General features: G+C 37.9%; 1 protein-coding gene and 1 long non-coding RNA gene across 3 annotated transcripts in view; one reads left to right on the top strand and one right to left on the bottom strand.

Annotated features, from left to right (window-relative positions):
• The window catches only part of AEBP2 (AE binding protein 2), a 255,197-nt gene extending 249,150 nt beyond the window's left edge, over positions 1-6,047 (top strand). Inside the window, exons 10-11 of one of the 2 annotated variants that reach the window (XR_007717608.1) lie at positions 3,270-3,530; positions 5,640-6,047. The gene's annotated coding sequence lies outside the window, so the exon portion shown is untranslated. The remainder of the gene's footprint in view (positions 1-3,269; positions 3,531-5,639) is intronic. The other variant, XR_007717609.1, reaches the window with a different exon arrangement.
• The window catches only part of LOC126930513 (uncharacterized), a 31,997-nt gene extending 12,885 nt beyond the window's left edge, over positions 1-19,112 (bottom strand). The window contains exons 1-2 of the long non-coding RNA XR_007717610.1: positions 18,910-19,112; positions 17,186-17,338 (exon numbers count right to left, since the gene is read on the bottom strand). This is a non-coding gene — a long non-coding RNA (uncharacterized LOC126930513). The remainder of the gene's footprint in view (positions 1-17,185; positions 17,339-18,909) is intronic.
• Positions 19,113-25,726: the final 6,614 nt, after the last annotated feature.

Raw genomic sequence — 25,726 nt, forward strand, 5'->3', positions numbered from 1 at the left:
ATAAAGAAAATTTGGTACATGCATACAATGGAATATTATTCATCCATACAAAGAAGGAAATCCTGTCACATACTATCACATGAATTATAGCCATGCCTGAAGGGAAAACTTTTGGGAAAACTTAGCTTTCTATCACGTTCTGGAAGGAATCTGCCATACAAACAAAGTTAAACATCACTGCATTAAGGCATGCCTAACACACTGAACAAACTCAACGAAGTTAAACTTGACTGACTTTGTCATTCCATGTTTGGGCCTGCTCCAGATAATTAATGTGCTCATGACACTCTCCCTGCCCAGCTTTTAAAAGGTCTTTTTCTGTAGGTGCTTACTCCAGTCTGGTCTTGCTAGGTAGAGTTCCAGCAGAGACACTAACATCCTATCTCTTTTTTTTTTGAGACTGATTCTTGCTCTGTCGCCCAGGCTGGAGTGCAGTGGCATGATCTTGGCTCACTGCAAACTCCGCCTCCCGGGTTCAAGCGATTCTTCTGCCTCAGCCTCCCTAGTAGCTGGGACTACAGGCACCCGCCACCACGCTGAGATAATTTTATATTTTTTTAGTATAGACAGGGTTTCACCATATGGGCCAGGCTGGTCTCGAACTTCTGACCTTGCAATCCCCCTGCCTTGGCCTCTCAAAGGGCTGGGATTACAGGCATGAGCCACTGCACCCGCCTACTAGCATCCTATCTTATGGAAACATACTTATTCTATTTTCTCAGAGCACTGCTCTTTGCTAGGGAGTAAATAAACTGAGCCGACGTGTCATGGTTTGTCTTTCTCAGATGTGAGTCTTCAGGGAATTTCAATGGTCTGAACAGATAAAAGCAAACAGTAGAGATTTGGGGCTCAAGAGCAAGTTAGAGTGGTAGATAAGATTATAACAGTGATGTTCTTCTCAACTCTTCTAAAGAAGTCATTAAACATGTGCCTTCTCTATACGCAAGACTGATCTACCTACTTAAAAAAGAAGAAAACAAATCCGTTGGACAATGCCACATAAGATTATTTTTTGCATCTTTAAGAAAGTCTTCTTAATATTAATGTTTTTTTTTGTTTTGGTAGGAAATGTAGCCATTAAGATAATTGCCCTTCTTAGTACCAAAGTCTCAATCGTTAAAGGTTAAGGGTTCTGTTGGTTTTTCTTCTCTATAAGATCTTGTGGTGGATTTCTGTTACATATGACTGAAGAATAAATAAGAAATCTTGGATGAAAGTTTAATTTTTTTTCAAAACAGGACACTTCTCATGGTCCTAACTATTTTTGAAGCCATTCTCTATTAACATTATGACAGGGATTTGGTAGTGGGAAAAGATGTTCCAAATTTATTTGACACATAGCTCCCATCTGGCTTTTAGTAAGTTTTATTTTATTTATTTATTTTTTTAAAGGTGTCTTGGTCCATTGTGCTGCTATAACAGACTACCTGAGACTTGGTAATTTAAAATGAACAGATATTTATCGGCTCAGAGTTTTGGAGGCTGGGAAGTACAATATAAGTACAATATCAAGATGCTGGCTATTTGCAAGGGTCTTTTTGCTACATCATCACATGGCAGAAGGGGAGAGGATAAGAGAGAGCAACAGGGGGCTGAACTTGCCCTTTTATAATGGCACCAATTCCACCCATGAGGGTGGAACTCTCCTGGCCTAATCACCTTTGAATGGTCCCACATCTTTAAAACTGTGATAATAGCAATTAAATTTCAACATTAGTTTTGGAGAGGCAAACATTGAAAGTACAGTGGAAAGGAGACCTTACCGTTTTATATAATCCTTAGTAAAACTTGTGTAATTCATGGAATGGAGACTGCTAATATATGGTTAGATTGGGAAATTAGATATTTCCTATAGATTTTAAGTATTGGATAAACTTAAGAATATTCTGTATAGAATTCTTTCTCTTTGTAATCTAAATCAGTTTTCTGATTTAGAAACTAAGGAGAAGCCTGTAGTCATTGGCTTAAAAATGGATTACAAATGAATTTGTAGAAATAGTGCTCCCATCCCAACTTCACTTCTATTTTACATCAGTCTTTTTTTTTTTTTTTTTACATAACAGATGTGACATTTAAATATTTCTCTAATGTTATGGTGCATTGAACTTTGTCAAAGAGTCATATGGTTTATGCAAACACAAAGATAATCTTGGAACATTGACATATGTAAGCTTAATTTGAAAAGTCTGTGAAAATAGTGAAAAGCAGATGGAGAGTTGCCATGGAAATTACTAACACTTGGAAGAAAAATATTACTTTAGGGTCACTGTGATTTCTAAAGGAATGGTCAGACTTGCAAAATTTTTTTCCTACCCAATTGTCAGTAATAAAAACAGATATTGGCAGGTATATTTTTTTATTTACCTGTGATTTTATGATTTCATTGCATTCTGAATATATTACAAGTATGCATATTTTTATTGGTAAAGACTTTTTAGTAGTGGAAGAAAACCTAACTATGTACCACTACTTTAAATAAGAAATGTTCTTGTCAATTATTCTGAATGAAAGTACAAGTTGTGACTTATTAGTCTTTGTTCTCCTTATGTAGGTTTTTATCTTGATATAAGATAAAATTAGTATCAGAATTACATAGTCTTTAAAGGAAGATGACTAAAATTTGCTCTTATAGATTAATTGTACCAATTGTAAAAAATAGAGACAAGTCTAGATAGCTCAATAAAAGTAATTAAAAAACCTTTTAGGCCAGATTCTTTATTAGAAATTATAATTGGTAGACACTGCTCTTTACCATAGCTTAATCGTAGAGAAAGTTAAAAAATCGCAGTAGGAAGTCATTTGCACTGCTCATTTTGTACCAGCAATTATTTATCACCTGATTGTTTTATATATTCATTACCATGACCTTTGGAAAAGTCAATAACTAAATTCTACTACTTTCTCTTTTCTTCTGGGGCAATTTCAGTTGCTGTAGTTCTCATGGAATAGACTAATCAAAAGTGGGAAAGAATTAACGTTGGGGCCGGGGGTTTTGGAACATTGACATAACATTTGGTAAAATGTGAAGTTGAATTAATGCTGTTTTTGACGTTAAAAATGAAATATCAAGAATAAAGGGATAAATATCTATGATTCCAGCCTGTAGGAATTCATACAAACTTGGTTCTTTGCAAAACACTAAAATTACACAATAAGATTCAATGGGAATTTAAAATGAGGATGCTGGGATCAAACAATGCAGATCGATTAGCATTTAAGTTGTTTTTTCCTTTGTTCTTTCTTTCCTTTTCTGTTTTTTTTTTTAAAAGATTTGGATGGCAAATTGTCTTTCTGCAATTGTTTTATGGCTGCCATTGCAATTAAGAAATGGAAAATAAATTTCTGAAATCCAACAAAGTCTGATCTTATCAGCATCAGAACCATGTATGGAAGGAGAAAACAGAACTCACGCTTAAGAGGATGGCCAAATAGAAAGACCAGCCGAGTGGAAAAAGTCCTCCTAAGTGGAGCAGTTGAACCTTGGGAATGTATCAGCCTTAGAAAATTGCAGCTGGAGACATCTGTCATTTGTGAGTGTGAAATGGTTTAGTTGGCCTCATACCTGAGCTAGGGGTGCTTGAGATCCCGCATTTGTTTTAGGCAAAGAGAAATCGGTGTTTCTCTCTTGCGAAATGCTTTGGATGTTTGAGGAAAAATACATGTTTATTGAAGTATAACAAATATACAGAAAAGTATTCAGACCACAGGGCATAGTTTTATTGATTTCCACAAAGGAAATTACCAATACCTTGAAAAACAAATACACTATTATTAGAAGCCCAAAGTCCATTCTAGTATAACCATCCAGTCTTTACGGCCCCAAATGTAACCACCACCTTCACTTTTTTTTTTTTTTTTTAAGATGGAGTTTTGCTCTGCTGCCCGGGCTGGCATGCAATGATGTGATCTCGGCTCATTGCAACCTCCACCTCCTGGGTTCAAGCGATTCTCCTGCCTCAGCCTCCTGAGTAGCTGGGATTACAGGTGTGCGCCACCATGCCTGGCTAACCTTGTATTTTTAGTAGAGACGGGTTTTCACCATGTTGGTCAGGCTGGTCTCAAACTCCTGACCTCAGATGATCCGCCCGCCTCAGCCTCCCAAAGTGCTGGGATTACAAGCGTAAGCCACCGTGCCCAGCCCACCTTGACTTCTAAACTGTGGAATAGTTTTGCCTGATTCTGGAATTTATATAAATGTAACCAAAGAGGATGTACTTTTTGGGTCTGTCTCTGTTAGCTGGATATTATGTTTGTAAGATTTATTCCTGGTGTTGCACGTAGCAAATCTGTGTCATCCTCGGTGCTCTATAGTACTAACTATTCTGTTGTATGAAAAGTCCACAATTTTTTCATTAATATTAACAGTGTTTCTATAAACATTCTTATATATGTTTTTTAGGGAAGATAGATACACATTTGTGTGTGTGTGTGTGTGTGTGTGTGTGTGTGTATACGTACCAAGGAGTGAAACTGCTGGAGCATATGGTAATCATCTCTAGTGGAAACTGCTGAATAATTTTTCCCAAGAAGTTTTAGTGAATTTCACTTGCTTTTCATCCTTGTCAACTCTTGGTACTGTCATTTTTATTTTTACCCTTAATGGGAGATGGTCATGGTTTCTCATTCTTGTTTCAACTGAAGAAGCTGAGTGCCTTTAGATATGTTTACGGACCCTTTGGATATCCTCTTTTGCAAAGTGTTATTCAAGTTTCTTGCCCAGTTTTTCTATTGGATTGTCTGTATATTTCTTATTGATTTTAGGAATTCTCTTGTATTCTGAATTGGAGTCTTTTGTCAGTAAGATGTATGGAAACATCTTCCACTTTGGGGCTTAATTTTTCACTTCTTAGTGATGTCTTTGATGAATAGACATTATTAATTTTAATGTAATATAATTGATCAATTTTTGTTTCTTTTATGGTTAGTCCCTTTTAAATTCTGTTTAATAAATCTTTTTAATAAATTTTATAATATTTTGTTTTATAAATTTTATTAAAATATTATTTTATAATTTATTCTAGAAGTCCTTTTTTTAAAAACAAATTTAATTGATATATAATAATTATACAGTCAGGTGTGGTGGTTCATGCCTGTAATCCCAGCACCTTGGGAGGCTGAGGCAGGCAGATTACTTGGGCCTAGGGGTTCAATATGGTGAAACCCCATCTCTACAAAAAATACAAAAATTAGCCAAGTGTGGTGGCATGTGCCTGTAGTCCTAGCTACTTGGGAGGCTGAGATGGGAGGATTGCTGGAGCCTGGGAGGTCAAGGCTGCAGTGAACCGAGATCGTACCATTGCACCACAGCCTGGGCAACAGAGCAAGACCTCGTCTCAACAAAAATAGTTACACAAATTTTTGGGGTACATGTGATATTTTGGTACATGTGATATTTTGATACATGTATACAATGTGTAACAATCAGGGTAATTGGGATATCCATCACTTCAAACATTTATCTTTTGTGTTGGGAATATTATAATTATCTTCTAGCTATTTTGAAATGTACAATAAATTATTCTTAATTGTAATTTCCCTACTGTACTATTGAATGTTAGAACTTATTCCTACTGTTTAACTGCACTTTTGTACCTATTAACTAACTTCTTTTCATGCCCCCTTCTCCCTTCCTTTCTCAGCCCCTGGTAACCAGCATTCTACCCTCTACCACCATGGGATCCACTTTTTTAGCTCCCACAGATGAATGAGAACATGTGACATTTGTCTTTCTGTGCCAAGAAGCTCCGTGGTTTTAGCTTTCACATATTGATAGATCTACAGTATATCTGGAACTGATATTTGCATATGATGTGAGGCAGAAGCTCAAGATCCACATTTTCACCTGTGTTTACCCAACTGATTCATATCCAGTTGACCCAGGAACACTGACTAAAAAGAATATCCTTTTCCTAACTAATCGTGTGTTACTTTTATCATACATCAAGTGGACTCTTTTCTTTTCCACTGACTAATATCTATCCTTTCACCAATTCTCTTAATTACTGCAGCAATATAATAAATCTTGATACCTGAAAGTGAAAGTCTGACTGTTCTTTGTATTACTATGCAAATATTTGAACCAGCTTGTTAAATTCATTAAAAATATATTTAGCTGGGATTTGGACTGGGATTGCATTGAATCTATAGATCAATTTGGGAGAAAATGGTATTTTTACAATATTGAGTCTTCTAATTGATGAATATAATATCTATCTCCCAATAATTTTTGTTATTTTTTATTTTATTTATTTTATTTTTTGGGGACAGGGTCTTGCACTGTCACCCAGGCTGGAGTACAGTGGCACAATCATCTCTCACTGGCAATCTTAACCTCCTGGGTTCAATCAATTCTCCTACCTCAGCCTTCCAAGTAGCTAGGACTACAAATGTGTGCCACTAGGCCCGGCTAATTTTTTTGTTTGTTTGTTTTGGAGAGATGGGGTTTCGCCATGTTGCCCAGGCTGTTCTCAAACCCCTGGGCTCTAGCAATCTGCTCACCTTGGCCTCCCAAAGTGCTGGGATTACAGGCACGAGCCACCATGCCCAGCCGACATTCTGTATTTTTTTGGAGTAGAGATGTTACACTTCACTCATTAGATTTATTTCTGAGTACTTGATGATTTATTCCAGGATAAATTACTTATTTATTCATTTTTGTGATAAGTGACTTGTATTTAGTAAAATTGTCATGAATGCGCTGTCAAGCTCCATATAGCAGTGTGGTTACCCAGTCAATTCTGTAATGCAGAAAAACTTGGAGTATGTCAGTCGTGTCTTTTCCCAACCTTCTGTTTTCACAACAGAAGCAGAAGAGGAGGGATTGTAGGGTAATCTTTTTTATTTTGAAATTTATTTTTCCATAGGTTATTGGGGTACAGGTTGTATTCGGTTACATGAATAAGTTCTTTAGTAGTGCTTTGTGAGATTTTGGTGCAGCCATCACCTGAGCAGTATACACCGTACCCTATTTGTAGTCTTTTATCTCTCGTCCCGCTCCCACCCTTCCCTTCAAGTTCCCAAAGTCCATAGTATGATTCTATGCCTTTGCATCCTCATAGCTTAGCTCCCACATATGAGTGAGAACATACGGTGTTTGATTTTCTATTCCTGAATTACTTCACTTAGAATAATAGTCTCCAGTCTCAACCAGGTCACTGCAAATGTAATAAAAGATGGCTTTTATTACACTGAGGTATGTCCCTTGTATGCCAATTTTGCTGAGAGTTTTAATCATAAAGGAATGCTGGATGTTGTCAAATGCTATTTCTGCATCTTTGAGACGATCATGTGATTTTTGTTTTTAATTCCGTTTATGTGGTGTATCACATTTATTGACTTGCATATGTTAAACCATCCCTGCATCTCTGGTATGAAACCCCCTTGATCATGGTGCATTATCTTTTCGATATGTTATTGAATTTAGTTAGCTAGTATTTTGTGAAGGATTTTAGCATCTATGTTAATCAGGGACATCAGTCTGTAGTTTTCTTTTTTGGTTATGTCCTTTCCTGGTTTTGGTATTAGGGTGATGCTGGCTTCATATAATGAAATTGGGAGAGTTCCCTCTTTCTCTATCTTGTGGAATAATGTCAAAAGGATTGGAACCAATTCTTCTTTGATTGTCTGGTAGAATTCTGCTGTGAATCCATCTGGTCCCGAACTTTTTTTTGTTGGTAATTTTTAAATTACCATTTCAATCTCGCTGCTTGTTATTGGTCTGTTCAGGGTATCTAATTCTTCCTGATTTAAGGTAGGAGGGTTGTATTTTTCTAGGAATTTATCCACCTGTTCCAGATTTTCTAGTTTATGTGGGTACAGGTGTTCATAGTAGCCTTGAATGATCTTTTGTATTTCTATGGTATCAGTTGTAATATCTCCTGTTTTGTTTCTTATTGAGGTTATTCAGATTTTCTCTCTTCTTTTCTTGGTTAATCTTGCTAATGGTCTATCAATTTTATTTATCTTTTCAAATAACCAGCTTTTTGTTTCATTTATCTTTTGTATTTTTTTGTTTGAATTTCATTTAATTTTGCTCTGATCTTTGTTATTTCCTTTCTTCTGCTGGGTTTGGATTTGGTTTGTTTTTGTTTCTCAAGTTCCTTGAGGTGCAACCTTAGAGTGTCAGTTTGTGTTCTTTCAGTCTTCTTGATGTAGGCCCTTAGGGCTATGAACTTTCCTTTTAGCACCGCCTTTGCTGTATCCCAGAAGTTTTGATAGGTTTTGTCATTGTCATTCAGTTTGAAGAATTTTTAAATTTCAATCTTGATTTTGTTTTTGACCCAATGATCATTCAGGATCAGGTTATTTAATTTTCATGCATTTGCATGGTTTTCCAGGTTCTTTTTAGAGTTGATTTCCAGTTTTATTTCACGGTGGTCTGAGAGAATGCTTGATATAATTTCAATTTTCTTAACTTTATTGAGGCTCATTTTGTGGCCTATCATATGGTCTATCTTGGAGAAAGTTCCATGTGCTGTTGAATAGAATGTGAATTCTGTAGTTGTTGAAAGAAATGTTCGTGTATACCTGTTAAGTGCATTCGTTCTAAGGTATAGTTTAAATCCATTGTTTCTTTGTTGACTTTCTGTCCTGATGACCTGTCTAGTGCTGTCAGTGGTGTATTGAAGTCCCCCACTATTATTGTGTTGCTGTCTATCTCATTTCTTAGGTCTGTTAGTAATTGTTTAATAAATTTGGGAGCTCCAGTGTTAGGTGCATATATGTTTAGGATTGTGATATTTTCTTGTTGGACAAGGCCTTTTACTGTTATATAATGTCTCTTTTTTTTTTTTTTTTTTTTTTTTTTTTTGAGACGGAGTCTCGCTCTGTCGCCCGGGCTGGAGTGCAGTGGCCGGATCTCAGCTCACTGCAAGCTCCGCCTCCCGGGTTTACGTCATTCTCCTGCCTCAGCCTCCCGAATAGCTGGGACTATAGGCGCCCGCCACCTCGCCCGGCTAGTTTTTTGTATTTTTTTTAGTAGAGACGGGGTTTCACTGTGTTAGCCAGGATGGTCTTGATCTCCTGACCTCGTGATCCGCCCGCCTCGGCCTCCCAGAGTGCTGGGATTACAGGCTTGAGCCACCGCGCCCGGCCTATAATGTCTCTTTTTAACCACTGATGTTTTAAAGTTTTTTTTTTTTTCTAATATAAGAATAGCTACCCCTGCTTGCTTTTGGTGTCTATTTTCATGAAATGCCTTTTTCCATCCCTTTACTTTAAGTTTATGTGAGTCCTTATGTGTTAGGTGAGCCTCCTGCAGGCAGCAGATAGTTGGTTAGTGAGTTCTTATCCATTCTTCAGTTCTGTATCTTTTCAACGGAGTGTTTAGGCCATTTACATTCAATATTAGTATTGAGATGTTAGGTACTGTTGCATTCGTTTTACTATTTGTTGCCTGTGTACCTTGGTTGTTTCGTTTTTGCTTTTTAACTTCTATTTTTGTTTTATAGGTCCTGCATGATTTATGCTTTAAAAAGGTTCTGTTTTGATGTGTTTCCAGGATTTGTTCGAAGATTTAGAGTTCCTTTTAACAGTTCTTGTAGTGGTGGCTTGGTAGTGGCAAATTCTGTCAGCATTTGTTGGTCTGAAAATGACTGTATCTTTCCTTCGTATATGATGCTTAGTTTCACTGGATACAAAAATTCTTGGCTGATAATTGTTTTGTTTGAGGAGGCTGAAGACAGGGCCTAAATCCCTTCTAGCTTGTAGAGTTTCTGCTGAGAAATCTGCTGTTAATCTGATAGGTTGTCTTTTATAGGTTACCTGGTATTTTTGTCTCACAGCTCTTAAGGTTCTTTCCTTCATCTTAACTTTAGATAACCTGATGACAATGTGCCTAGGCAATGATCTTTTTTTGATGAATTTCCCAGGTGTTCTTTATGCTTCTTGTATTTGGATGTCTAGGTCTCTAGCAAGGCTAGGGAATTTTTCCTCAATTATTCCCCAAAATATGTTTTCCAAACTTTTAGATTTCTTTTCTTCCTCAGGAACACCGTTTATTCTTAGGTTGGGTCATTTAACGTAATCTCAGACTTATTGGAGGCTTTGTTTATATTTTCTTATTATTTTTTGTCTTTGTAGGATTGGGTTAATTTGAAGACCTTGTCTTTGAGCTCTGAATTTCTTTCTTCTACTTGTTCAATTCTATAGCTGAGACTTTCCAGAGCATTTTGCATTTCTCTAAGTGTGTCCAATGTTTCCTGAAGTTTTGATAGTTTTTTGTTTTTGCTATTTCCTTGAATATTTTTCCCTTCACTTCTATCATTTTTTGGATTTCCGTACATTGGGCTTCACCTTTCTCTGGTGCCTCCCTGATTAGCTTAATAACTAACCTCCTAAATTCTTTATCAGGTGAGTTAGGGATTTCTTCTTGGTTTGGATCCATTGCTGGTGAACTAGTGTGATTTTTTTGGAGGGTTTTGAAGAGCCTTGTTTTGTCATATTACTAGAGTTGATTTTCTGGTTCCTTCTCATTTGGGTAGGCTCTGTCAGAGGGAAGGTCTAGGCTGAAGACTGTTGTTCAGATTCTTTTGTCCCATGGGGTGTTCCCTTGATGTATTACTCTCCCCCTTTCCTGTGTATATGGCTTCCTGTGAGCTGAGCTGCAGTGATTATTATCTGTCTTCTGGGTCTAGCCACCCAGCAAGTCTACCTGGCTCCAGGCTGGTACTGGGGGTTGTCTGCACAGAGTCATGTGATGTGAACCATCTATGGGTCTCTCAGCTGTGGATACCAGCACCTGTTCTGGTGGAGGTGGGTGGGGAGGAGGGGGGTGGGGAGGATGAAATTGACTCTATGATTCTTTGTGCTGGTTGGCCTCCTGCCAAGAGGTGGCACTTTCCAGAGAGCATCAGCTGTGGTAGTATGGAGAGGAACTGGAGGTAAGGGGGGCCCCAGAACTCCCAGGAGTGTATGCCCTTTGTCTTCAGCTACCAAGGTGGGTAGGGAAGGCCCATCAGGTGGGGGCAGGGCTAGGCGTGTTTGAGCTCAGGCTCTTCCTGGGCGGGTTTTGCTGTAACTGCTGTGGGGAATGGGCGTGAGGTTCTCCAGGTCAATAGACTTGTGTATCTAGGAGGATTATGGCTGCTTCTGCTGAGGTCATGCAGGTTGTCAGGGAAGTGGGGGAAAGCCAGCAGTCACAGGTTTCACCCAGCTCCCGCGCAATCTGACCGGCTGCTCTCAATCCCACCGTGCACCCTAACAGCCCCAAGTCTGTTTCCAGGCAGTGGGAGAGCAGGGCTTAAGAACTTTCCCCAGGCTACTCGCCTCCCAGCTGTGAAAGAAAAAGGTTTTGGTTCTCCCCCACCTGTGGAGTATGCACACCGGATTTGCATCATCCCCTAAGTGCTGACCAGGAGGCTTCTCGCCCCTGACCAGGAGGCTGCTCACCTGATTCAAATTGTTACAAAGTTCAGCTGGAGACTTCCTCATCTCTTCGCCATTTTCTCCTGTGCCTCTGGCCGCCCTCCCAGAGGATCCCTGTGGTGCCAGGCAGGAATGGGCTGCCTGGGGGGTCCAGCAAGCTCCCAGGGCGTTTCCCACTGCTTCCTCTACCCCTGTGTTCCGCTCCGCTCTCTAAATTGACTCAGCTCCAGGTAAGGTCGGAAACTTCTCTTGCAAACTAGATCTTCAGTTTCCCCAGTGGGCGTGTGTGTTCAGGGGTGGAGGATCTCCCTTTCCCACGTCTGCAGTTTGGGCACTCACAGTATTTGGGGTGTCTCCCGGGTCCTGCAGGAGCAGCAGTCCACTTCCTTCAGAGGTCTGTGGGTCCTGGGGATTCCTAGTTTGTTCTTGCAGTTGTTTCAGTGGTAAAATTCACAGTGCGAGCCTCCACACGCTGCTCTGTCCGTCTGAATCGGAGATGCAATCTAGTCCTGCCTCTCGTCCGCCATGGTGATTCTTTGATGCTTTTTAAATGCTATTTTTCAAATTATATTTTCTATTTGTTGCCAGTATATATAATAATCTATAGTCATGCTTTTTCTAAAATAAGACTTTAGTAAGGAGCAAATATTTACTTCTAATATAGAATATTGACTGTTAATGGCATACATATTCAAAAGGTAACAATTAGAACAACACCTAAAATCCGCAACTGTTCTCAGCCTTTGCCTAGTCTGATTACGATTCTTGTTCCCCATTGAGCAGAAGCGTAACAATTCCTCTTTCCAAACGTCATTGATGGTAGAAGATCCCTAGATCTGTGCATGATTTCCCAGATACTTTAAAAGTTGCTACAACTTTTAGCTGTTGTCTGTTCCATATTGATGATGACCAGTGACCAGCTCTTGGTAGCTACCTAGATCCTTTTTGTATCTTCTCTTCCTCTTTGCCTGGGGTATTATTTTCTGTGTAGAAAGTCTACAGTTTTTTTTCCCTCAGTAAGAAAAGATTAGGAGCTTCATTTTCATCACATGATCCTCCTTTGATCTAAGCAGATTTCTTTTTCATATACATCCTCTCTTTCTCACTGAAGTCTTTAAAATGCAAGCTTGTATATACAATATTTGTTTCATTTGAGTGTATATTATATATATTCACTGACTGTTTTAAGATTATCTTTTAATTCATTTTTTTTTCCTCAAAATATGACTGGGAACTACCTGTGTCACAACCAGTCATGGTGCTTGTTAAAAGTGCAGAGTTTTTAGTTTCTCTCCAGAGCTATGAATAAGCAATTCTGAAGATGGGGTTCAGGGACCATTTTATTTTATATTTTGTTTTGTTTTATTTATTTTTGAGTCTGTCTTTTAACTTTGAGATAGGTCTTACTCTGTTGCCTAGGCTGGAGTGCAGTGGCGCTACAATAACTCACTACAGCCTTGAACTGGGCTCAATTGATCCTCCCTCCTCAGCCTCCCAAGTAGCTATAAATCTTTTAAACAAACAAAAAAGACCAGTTGTTTGGAAGCAACTTATCCTGATTTATCAAAACTGTAGGCATGAAGAACCCTAAGAAGTGCCATTTAAGGCATTAGAAATAATTCCACATAGAAATTCATGCTTCATTTTAGTGGTGAGTCATTCCATAAACATCCAGTGCTTGAACTGGGAGGAAGTGAGAGATAGTAATGTGCTCTTTTCGGTGACTTAAAAACTGTTCTCTGCTGAAGAATGCTTGGGTTTAACGCTTGCCATCTTTTTTCCTATGAAGGGGGGTGAAGTGGATGTTGAGAAGTGCACTCAAATTCCCCTTCAGCACTGAGGGACTTTATTCCCCCATTGGTTGCCCTCTGATGAAGAAGGCCACTTTGCCAAGGTCATGACCCCTTCCTGAGGTAGCCTGCATCCAATGACAGGTTGATATCTGGTGTAAAGACCCAACCACCCGTCCCAACTCAGAACAACGTCACAGAACTAGTCCAGCCTCAGAACTGCCTGTGAGTCAGCTGAGGGCTTTCTTGAGATGGCATCTCTGCCCAGTTTCTCACTCTGCCCAGTTTCTCACTCTGCCCAATCCTGCTTCATTTCCTTATCCCATAGTTATCAATCACTCCCAGACAAACTTCCTGCGTGCTAACCTCTGACTCCAAGGCTGTTTCCCATGGCATCCAACCTGCAATATGGGGTATTGAGAAGGCATATTTTCATAGTTGTAGGGTGGAAGTCACAATTAGTGTACACAGTGGGTTTAAATACTGATAAGCATAGTAACGATTCCCAGTTGTAGACTATTAAAGAGACCCTAGAGATTCAGGAGTTATTTAGATCAGTAGTTCTTAAACTTGTACCAAGATATGTACCAGAATGTCTTCAACAGAGTGTTTTTTTTTTTCTTTTTAAGTTTTTAAAATATGATTTCCTCAGCTTTACTCCAGACTTTCTGAAGCATGATCTTTAGGGGTGGGACCCAAGATTAAAAAAAGAATTTGCGGCAGGTGTGGTGGCTCACACCTGTAATCCTGGCACTTTGGGAGGCTGAGGTGGGTGGATCACTTGAGGTCAGGAGTTTGAGACCAGCCTGCCCAACATAGTGAAACCCTGTCTCTACTAAAAATACAAAAATTACCTGGGGGTAGTGACGCAAGCCTGTAATCCCAGCTACTGGGGTGGCTGAGGCACAGAGAATTGCTTGAACCTGGGAGATGGAGGTTGCAGTGAGCCGAGATTACACCACTGCACTCCAGGCTGGGTGACAGAATGAGACCCTGTCTCAAAATAATAATAATAATAATATAATTTCTTGGTGATTTTGGTGAAAACAGTCTATAGATCAGCACTTTAAAAATGATTGGCCAGGAATAAAAAGTTTATAAGTGAGAAAAAATTACAACCCCAAGTGCCTAAGCCCTTATTTTTGCTACATGTATTTTTAATGACTGAAGATTAGGGTCCTACTGAACATGGAGACACGTAAAAAGTGCTGGGTAAATGGAATGAATGAGAGAACAAACCTGCCATCCTCATACAGTTTAATTATTGCCTCTCTTGTGGAGGTGGTCATGTCTAATAACCCATGGAACATTTAGACAAACATTAGCCGACTCCATGACCAATATAGGAAAAAACTTATACTAAAGCTGCTCCTGCAATGCACAGATTGCCTTAGGAAGTACTAGTGAGTTTTCCATCATTAAAGGCCATTCAAGCAGAATATGGATGGCCTGTTGTTCCTTCAGCAGGGATTTCTGCACAGGGAAAGAAGATTAGATTGTCTGGAAGAGTCTATGATGCAAAAGACAGATAGGGAATCTATATCATCAGAGAGGAGAGAGGACAATTTCAGTGGGAATGCTTAAGTAAGGCTTGAAAGCATTTAGCTATGATTTTTAGTACATCAATCTTGGAAGAGAGTATGTATGACCTTTGCTGGGCTTATAGAGAAAAAGGAATGAATGCTGTGATAGTTCTTCAAAAAAAATTAACACTGGTTAATCTTACATGGAAGGGATACTATAGGAAGGCTCTGTGTGTGTGTGTGTGTGTGTGTGAGATAGAGTGTGAGTGGTCTCTTTCCCACCCCCTACCCAGGACAGTTCACATAGTCAAATTCCACTGGGACTCTAATTGAGAGAGCAAAGCTGTTTTTCTTAATGAAATTCAAGTTTTTCCCCCAGAGATGAGCTCAGAACAAAAATGGGATTATGTTGTCTTATAGAACAACTCAATACAGGTCACAGTGGGGTAAGTTTCACATACTTAATTGAATCTTTTTGTGAATGGCTTTCCTTAATGAATTTTTAATAGAAGATACAGTGTTTTCATTTAGTAGCAACAAAAAGAATTGCTTCATAAACATTTTAATAGAGAATTTATATATTGAAAGCTGTAATGCTTACTCAAGAGGTTATACCAGTTTATTCCCTAAAAGCAGATGGCATCAGTATGTGGCCTCCAGGTATTGTCCTTAAAGTCTCCAGTGTTCAAGTTGTGTGAATGGACAGAGGAGCTTGTTAAAATTCCTTTTTGAAAAGAATCCATTTGGGGAAGAAGTACATTATCAGGGTAATTTTTGAAGGCAAATATTCAATCATTTTGATTTAAACTTGGTGATCAGGAAACAAAGCATGCTGTAGTAGAATAATGAAACGATATTTCTGGAATTGGTGTTATTACCTTTAACAAGTTGTGTGATCGTTAATCTCTTTTCTCTCTGAATACTGAAATCTTCTTGATATAGTTTGGCTCTGTCCCCACCCAAATCTCATCTTGAATTGGAATCCCCCGCTGTTCAGGGAGGAGGTTATTGGATGGGGGGTGGTTTCCCGCATGCTGTTCTTGTGATAGTGAGTGAGTGCTCATGAGATCTGATGGTTTTATAAGGATCTGGCATTTCCCCTGCTTGCACTTCTCTCTCCTGCTGCCATGTGAAGAAGATCTTTGTTTCCCCTTTGCCTTCTGCCATAATTGTAAGTTTCCTGAGGCCTCCCCAGCCATGCAAGACTGTGAGTCAATTAAAACTCCTTTGTTTATAAATTACACAGCCTTGGGTAGTATCTTTATAGAAATGTGAGACGGGACTTATACATTCTGCATCTGTGAAATATTAGGATAGCTAATCTTTAGGGGCACTTTCAGTTGTAAAATAGAACCTGATATTACCTGAGAATTTAGTTTAGGACTCATCAGCAAACCTACTTTCCTGGTTCTACTTATTACATGTAGATGAAAATCCATGAATCCATGCTCTTAACTACCTGTGCAAATGATGAAATCTCTATCATAGAGTTACTCTGAACATTAAAATGAAGAATGAGATAATATATTTAGAGTAATTAGCACAGTGTCTAGGTATAGCATAGAAAATGTGTAATAAATGTTCCCCCCAATCTCTTTATTATTTAGTTCTATAACCTCAGTGACAATGAACCTAGGTGCTTTCTAGGCATAAACACTTAATATTCCAAATTAAACATTTCAGGTTTTTTTTGGTGGTTATGACTGTAGTAAAATTAAAGCTAAAGTCCCTATTCTTCAAGGCTTTATTTGAAATTTAGTGGAACTTCTCTTATGGATAAATTGTATTGGTATTTATATTCAAATATGAAATGTTTTTCGTTAAATTTTTTTCACTGTAAAACTAACTTAAGGCCAGGTGCAGTGGCTCACACCTATAATGCCAGCAGTTTGGGATGCCAAAGCAGGAGGATTGCTTGAGCCCAGGAGTTCAAGGCTGGCCTAGGCAACGTAGCAAGATCATGTCTCTACAAAAAAATACAAAAATTAGCTGGGCATGGTAGTGTGTGCTTGTAGTCCCAGCTCCTTGGGAGGCTGAGGTGGGAGGATTGCTTGAGCCACAGAGGTTGAGGCTGCAGTGAGCCATGATTGCATTACTGTACTCTAGCCTGGGCAATCGCATTACCTTACTCTAGAGAAAGACCCTGTATCAAAAAACAAAAACAGAAACAAAAAAGCCTAACTTATATGTATAAAATAAAACTAGGAAGTAGGAAAAAATTTTTCCTCCCAAATATAATGGCCATTAATGTTAACATTTTAGTATATTTCTTTAACATTTATTTCATATTTAGGTTTTTTAAAACTTTGATTATACCATATGGTAGATATAATTTAAAATTCTGTTTTTATCAACTAATAGTATAAGCACATCTCACATAATTTGGTATATTTACATACATTTTAATAGATGCAAACATTTTAACAATTGCTCTAAATGCTTATTTGTTTTTCAAATGACTTTTTTGGAATTTTCTACAGTTATATTGTCCCCAAATATAGATTTTACCTTTTAATAACTTAATGTTCTCCAGAATTGTCAGTGGTTTGGTGTAGTTGAATCAAGGCTTCACAGGGCGGCAGTCAGATAACACAGGAGAGATAAAGTGGGTCTTGATCACGAAGTCCCCTGAATGTTATGCTAATATTTTTGGGCTTTATTCTGTAGAAATGAAGAGATGCGAACAATGAAATTAAATTCTTACCTTACTTCATACACAATATCAATTCCATATGGATTAGGAATTAAATGTGAAAGGCAAAAATGTAATACAATTAGAAGAAAAGAGGACTACCTTTATGACTTAAGCATATGGAATAATTTATAAAACAAACATAAAAGACATAATCCATAGATTTTCACTAACAAATATTTATTGAATGCCTACTAAACCAGACACTATTCTATGTACTTTTGATGTATCAGGGGACTAAACAGAAAAGACAAAAATCTCTCCCCTCATGTAATTTTCTATTCTTAGGCTTTATAAAAAATAAACATAATATGTAATAAATTATATAGTATATAAGAAGAAGATGAAGCCAGATGTGGTGGCTCATACCTGTAACCCCAGTACTTTGGCAGCCTGGGGTGGGCTGATCACTGGAGCTCAGGAGTTTAAGACCAGCCTGGGCAACATGGCAAAACCCTGTCTCTATGAAAAATACACAAATTAGCTGGGCATAGTGGCATGTGCCTGTAATTAGCTACTAAAAGATCAAGGCTGCAATGAGCCATGACCATACCAATGCTCTCCCGCCTGGGCAACAGAGCAAGATCCTGTCTCAATCAATCAATCCAATTAAAACGAGAAGGAATCTTAGATCTTCCAGGGCCTCACAAGTGTGTTCAGGAGCTGAGGGCATCACTTCCAGCTCTGGTGTTTTGGACCCTTTCCACAGCTTACTCAGGTGTGATGTATCCAGCTGGCAATCTGTTAGTTTAATGAGGTCGAGTTGCACTATATTTCACCTGTGGAAGGTATCCAAGTCACATGGTGGCAAATCTGTCTGCAGCAACCTCAACTCTTGCCTCCTCAGAAGAAAGAATTCAACTTCTCCTGGATATCTCTCCAAAACTCAGTCCTGGTTGTCTTCATTTTTCTATCAGTTTCCTTGTTTTAGTGCTCTGACTCCCGTTCCCTGGATGTAAGTACTATCTATATGTTGATGGTTTCCACATTTGGTTTCTGGCCCAGAACTTCAGGTTTATATATCCAACTGCCTACCTGACAACTTCACATGGATGTACTATAAACATCTTAAACATCAAATATTCAAAACTCATTTCTCCCATCACACCTACCTCAACCAGTCTTCCTCTATTCAATTGATGCCAAGGTCAGTCTTCTATAACTGAACCTGACTCCATCTCATGTAATTTTCCTCATCATGTTCCAGCTTCACTGGGCTGCTTTTTGTACTTCTTAACTCTCAGACAGATTCCCACTGAACAACCTTGGCACTGGTTGTTCCCACTGCTTGGAATATTCGTCCCTCAGATATCCATATGGTGACCTCCCTCACTGTTTTCAAGTCTTTGCTTAAATGCAATTTTCTCAATGAAGTCCTCTCTTACCATACAGTGGAACTTCACAGCCATTGATCATTATTGCCTAGGTATTTTCCTGTTGAGATGGGTTTTTGTCATGTTGTCTAGCCTCCTAAAGTGCTGGGATTACATGAGCCACAGGCACCGTTGGGTGACTTTAGAAACCAAGCGTGCGGCTTGACCTTTTGACTGGGGGTTTTATACGCCGGCATACTTCCGGGATCTTGCGTTCCTCCTCTCCACTCCTGAGATCTTACTGGGAAGCTGCTGATCAGTTTCAGGTGTTTCCTATCTACATCTATTAGTAGACGGACTTTCTCTGGCACTGGCTGTGACCAATTATTACTTTACAGAGAGAGTTAACAACTACCTGACCATCACCTGATGGTCAATGCGTATGCGTGTGCGTGTGCGCGCATGCGTGTGCGCCCTCTCCTGGCCTGCTCATACCTGACTAGCTATCCGCTGCACCATTTCCACCCTCGGGATTCCAAGACCCCAAATCTTTGGGGGAAAATGGGCCAAGGTCAGGCTTCTATAACTGCTTTCTGTTGACAGACGGGTGCTGGTGGTGGTTCTGTGGCTTGAAGTTGGTGAAAGCAGTATTGGTTCAAGGGAGAGCCTCTGTCGTGTCCCATTGAGAGGCAACCTATAGGCCCCCTGTAGGCAGGTGACTCTTGAATATTGAGAGGACGGTATTCCTCACTGAGGACCATCTGGAGCTTGATGGACGCAACTTTGAGGTGAACAGACATTACTTTCTGCTTAAAGAGGAACCTCAGATCTTCCAGGGCCTCACAAATGTGTTCAGGAGCTGAGGGCGTCACTTCCAGTACTGGTGTTTTGGACCCTTTCCACAGCTTACTCAGGTGTGATGTATCCAGCTGGCAATCTCTGGTAGTTTAATGACATTGAGTTGCACTAAATATTTTACCTGTGGAAGGTATCCAAGTCACATGGTGGCAAATCCGTCTGCAGCAACCTCAATTCTTGCCTCCTCAGAAGAAAGAATTCAGCTGAGGATCATAGGCAGAAAAAGAGACAGAGGCAAGTTTCAGAGCAGAAGTGGAAGTTTATTAAAAAGCTTTAGAACAGTAAGAAAAGGAAAGGAAGAAAAGGAAACGTGGCAGAGGGCCAAGCAGGTGCCTTGAGAAACCGTGTGTGCCCCTGGTGATATTTTAATTCTATAAATTATTTCTTGCTTATTAGCTAGAATATTTTTATAAAAATGAATGGCCCTTCATCAATTACTTGATTATCCTGAGGTATAATTTTTACAGCAAAGGTGGGATGAATACTTGATTCTTTTATGAGAAAGACTATTAACTATTGATTGAATATTTTTAATGATTATAAGATCATTCAGCCTTTCAACTCCCTTCAGAGTTATACTCTGATTTGTGACACATTTTCTTTTTCTTTTAATTTTAACCCCATAACCTGGTTACTATAATAATTTTAATAATTATATTTTATATTATTAAAATAGTTTTAATGTTGCACCTTCCTTACATTGGAGGTATTTCTCTTATAATCAGTAAAGGGCTGTTTTTGGCTTTTAACAGAATAATCAATTCCATATGTCTTTATTGTAATTACTGATATATTTGTATTCATTTCTATCATCTAATTTTGGGTTTTTAATATAGCCTGCTTTATTTCTCTGTTTTCTTCACTATTTTTGCCTACTTTTGGATTAACCTCTTTTTCTTTATTATTTCCCCCTCTATTAATAAAGATATTATACATATTCTTGTACTCTTTTTGTAGTTACCCTTCTGCTGAACATTACAAAGACACAGAATGCTTAAATTATGATCAACCTGCTTACAAATGAGTCTAGCATTTGTATTTCACTTCTTAAGAACTAAGATTTTAATATTAGTTTTCTTAAGAAAATATTAATATTTGAATCCCCAAATTAGATATTATTGCTATTGATTTATACGTGCTTTTTCAGATTCATCTCATGTTTACCATTTTCTTTGATTGCTAGCATATTTTGCATCTCAGACCTCCCTTAAATGCTGTTTTCTTTTTCATGAAGTTCGCATTTTAGACATTCCTCTAGTCATATCTGTTGATAATAAGCCCTTTGAGTTTCTGTTCTTTTGTAAATGCCCTTATTTCAACTTAATTTTGGAAAGATAGTGTTAATGGAAAATATAGTTTTACCTGAAAGTTTCTCTCTTGGCATTTTGAAGATATTTCACTATTCTTTTAGCTTCTGTTGTTGCTCTTGAGAGATTAGTCCTCAGTATGTTGTCCTATTGTAGGTAATATGATTTTTTTTCTCCTCTCTGGTGGCCTGTAAAATCTTCTTTGTCTTGGAGTTTTACAAATTCACAACATGTGTTATAGTGTGAATTTCTTCCTTTATTTACCTTCTTTGGATTTGTCGTCTCTTGATTCTGAGGACTTATAATATCCTTAAAAAAATTCTGGGAAATCATTAGCTTTTACGTTATTTAAATATTGTTTTCCCCTTTCTAATCTCTCTTGAAATTGTAATTATTATATTCTTTGATTTTTCATCTCATGGTTTCTCTGTGATGTCTCTGTACATTTTCTTACTCTATTTTCTCTCTATTCTTCCTGTTTCTTAATCATCTTTTCTTTTTCATATTTTCCATCTGAGAAATTTCTAAATAATTTCTTCAAAAATATTTCCCAGCTCTCTAATTCTCCCTTCAGATTTATCTATTTAACCTGACATTAAATTTCTACTTTCAATTGTATTTTCATTTGTAGAAGTTCTATTTGGTTCTGTCTTCAAGTCTGCATGATCAATTTTGATAGTCTCTTCTGCCTTAATTTATACATTCGTATAATTTTTTATGTATTTTTCTGTCTCTGGTTATTCAAAAATATGTAATTGCTGCATATATGATCCTACATCTTCTTGATTCTGCTGATTTTGAGTCATGATTGCTTGTTTTTCCATTGTGTTGTTTATTGTTGAGCTCCTAACCTTGAAATTTTATTTTTGGAAATTATTTGAGAGGTGAGTTTAAATGTGTTTCTCCAGAGATAATATGTGTTTGCTTTTGCTTTTGCCAGGTGCCTGGGGGGCACTACTGATCTAGGACTATTTTAAACTTACTTTCAGTTTGGAATTTTTCCAATGGCAGAGGCAATAGAAATTCTATTCTTGGTCCCATACAAGGGAAGGCCTGTAATTATAAGATCTTAGGTGAGAATTTTTATCCCTCTTCTCCCAGAGTCAAGGCTATGACAGTAAACTTATTGTATCTTCCTATAAGGCTTTGCACCTAATTCACTCACTTATGCCTTTAGGCAGGATTATATGATCTGATTCTCCACTTTGTAAAAAATTAAAAAAAAAAAAAATTCAGGCGTTGTCCTTTTCCCCTTGTGTGTAAGTTCCATTAAAACCCAATTTCCAGGCAACCAGGGATCAATCCAGCTGGATTCCTAATTTCATTTTTTTGAATTTCAAATTCCCACTTTCAAATTTTGGTCTCTTAGAATCTATTTTTGTTCTGCCACCTTACTCATATGTTTTAAAAGTTGTTTTTGCTGAAACCATAAAGATTCTACATTGGCTTAGGCAAAGACTTCATAACCAATAACCCAAAAGCAAATGCAACAAAAACAAAGATAAATAGATGGGATTTAAGTAAACTAAAAATCTTCTGCACAGCAAAAGAAACAATCAGCAGAGTTAACAGACAACCCACAGAGTGGGAGAAAATCTTCACAATCTCTACATCCAACAAAGGACTAATATTCATAAGCTACAAAAAACGGAAATCAGCAAGGAATAAAAGACAATCCCATCAAAAAGTGGGCTACGGACATGAATAGGTAATTCTCAAAAGATGATGTACAAATGGTCAACGAGCATATGGAAAAATGCTGAACATCACTAATGATCGAGGAGATGCAAATCAAAACGACAATGTGATGCCATGTCACTCCTGCATGAATGGCTGTAATAAAAAAATAATAGATGTTGGTGTGGATGTGGTCAAAAGGGAACACTTCTACACTACTGGTGGGAATGTAAACTAGTACAACCACTATGGAAAACAGTATGGACATTTCTTAAAGAACTAAAAGTAGAACTACCATTTGATCCAGCAATCCCACTACTAGATATCTACCCAGAGGAAAATAAGTCATTAGATGAACAAGATACTTGCACCTGCATGTTTATAGCAGCACAATTTGTGATTGCAAAAATATGGAACCTGCCCAAATGCCCATCAATCAATGAGTAAAGAAAATGTGAGATAGATAGATAGATAGATACTACTCAACCATAAAAAGGAATGAAACAATGACATTCACAACAACCTGGATGGAATTGGAGACTCATTCTGAGTGAAGTAACTCAGGAATGGAAAACCAAACATTGTATTTTCTCACTCATAGGCGGGAGCTAAGCTATGAGGATGCAAAGGCGTAAGAATGATACATTGGACTTTGGGGACTTGGGAGAAAGAATTAGGGGTGGTGAGGGATAAAAGACTACACATTGGGTATATAGTGTACACAGCTTGGATGATGGGTGAACCAAAATCTCCAAAATCACCACTAAAGAACTTATTCATGTAATCAAATACCACCTGTTCCCCAAAAACCTATCAAAATAAAAAAAATTTTAAAAACGCATGCTTCAAATTTTTAAAAAAGTTGTTTTTGTATTTTATCTAGATAAACCTGGTATGGAAGAAATAAAAAATCTAAATAGATGAGAAACCATGGAAGAAATGTAATATTTTAAAGAACTATCTTAAAAAATGAATTCTAGATTCAGAAGATTTTGAGTGAGTACTAGAAAATTGTTATGAAACAGATACTCTTCATGTTCTATAAAATTTTCCAGAGCATAGGAAAAGAATATCCTAACACAAAACCCAGTGAAGATGTTCCAATAAAATTTCTGGGTCAATTTCCTTTGTGCATATTGACTTTGAAATCTTGAACAAAATTCTGTCAAGCAATATGTTAAAAAATAAATACAACATCAGGCTGGGTGCGGTAGTATACCTATAGTCCCAACTGCTCAGGAGGCTGAGGTGAGAGGATCACTTGAGCCCAGGAATTTGAATTCAGCCTGATCAACATAGTGACAGCCAATCTATTAAAACAAACGACATCTTTAAACAGGATTTATTTCAGGAACATAATCAGGGAATCTAACATTATAGTACAACATGTTAATAAAAATCTATATTATCTCAATAATTCCAGAAAAGGTATTGAGAATATTCAGCACACATTTAGCATAATTGTTTAGTTCCCGGGAGTAGAAACACTCACAGCATAATTAAATGTACTTATTTTGAAATCAATAATTAATGTATTACTTCATGGTAAGGTATGGTTTAGAACTAAAGAAAAATGTCAAATTGGTGATTTCATTTAAGAATCATAATTTTTGTAGCTCAAAATGGGAAAAAATGGAATCACTAAATGAGAGGAAGGTTGTAGTTGGAAGAGAAAGCACTGGAGAACAGAACTTTGGGAGTGCCTGCAATGGGTAGGTAGAAACTGAGAAAATGTGGTGAAAGAGCTTGTGGTGAGAGAGAACCTGGGCAGTATAGCTTATTGGAAAATGTAGTGAGGAAAGTGTTTTAAGAATAAGACAAGGCCAAATGATGTAATACCATAGAGCAGTTGAGAAAGAGAAGGACGAAGGAAAAGCCATTGAAGTTGGCTATTAGGACGTTATTGGTGACTTTTCAGAGAGGTGTCTTAATAGAGAGCTCTGGATAGAATCCGGATTGTAGTTTATTGAGATATAGCCTGAAAATGAAATACAGTCATTATAGACTTCACCTTGTTTAGTGGTAAAGAGTAGGAGAGCAACAGATGCACGTTAAGGACAAAAATAGACCTCAAGGTTTTGTTTTTGTTTTTTTGTTTTTGAAACAGGCAATGGTATTTATAGATTAAAAGGAAAGAAACTTTTTTTAATGGAGAGATTAAAGATTTTAATGAAATAAAGTCTTCGATATTTATAAAGTAAAAGGAAGGAAGCTTTCAGATGGAGAGATTAAAGACTTTGATAAAATATTGTTTTGGAGAAGTCAGGAAACCACAGGGTAAAGTACTAAGTAGTATGAATTAATCTTAATGGAAAGAGACACTATTTTCTAAGAAAGGAAGAAAGGAGAAAAGTATGTGTGAGCATACAAAGAAATTTAGGAGTGGGAGGAGGAAGGTTAAGGGAAATAATATTTAGCCTTGATTTCTGTGAAGTGAAGTCATTTATTGAGATTAAAGATAGCATGAGTAGGCTTTTAGATACTTAAAAAATGTAGGAAACATTCTCTAATTTTCTTTGGGAGTGTCTGATGATAAGTTAATCAGGGATGATTAAAACACAACTTAGCAGAATTAAGTGATGAGCTGAAATGCAGTGTCATCTGAAATTTGTTTCTATTATGGTATAATTATATATATTTTAGGCCGGGTCTCCCAGAGAGCAAAACTCTGAAATAGAAATTCGTAAGCAGGAAGTTGACTGGAGAGTACTCTCAGGATTAACACCTGTGGTGGAAGAGAAGGAAGCAGGATTGTGCAAAAAAGAGTTGATTAGGTTATGATGCATTCTCAACACAGGCCAATGGTTGGGGTGGGTGTCCTGCAGATTCTTGTGTTGACGTGAGTGGGCCAGGCTGTTAAAAGCCATGTTGATCTATCATTGATGCAGGCAGCCCCTAGTAAGGAAGTGTGACTTGGCAAGGAACCTCTTCTTAGTTGAGGGCTGCTAGCTGGCAACACTTCTGCATCAGGGAAAATAAATCTGAGCACCGGAGGGACTGGGTTCCATATCACAGCATACACTTTGGACCACCCCTTCTGCCACTCAAAACCAGTTTTATTTTCATATAACTTCTGGGAGCAGGTCCTCTATGACTGTGCTGGGCTCCTTTCCATGGGAGAAGCTTACAAGAGGAAAGTTAGTGGGATGGAACTGCTGTCTCTTTCACTGAGCTGGGTTTGAGTGGCAATGGATTTTAATCA

This window comes from Macaca thibetana, chromosome 11 (genome assembly GCF_024542745.1).
Source record: "Macaca thibetana thibetana isolate TM-01 chromosome 11, ASM2454274v1, whole genome shotgun sequence".
Lineage (NCBI taxonomy): Eukaryota > Metazoa > Chordata > Mammalia > Primates > Cercopithecidae > Macaca > Macaca thibetana.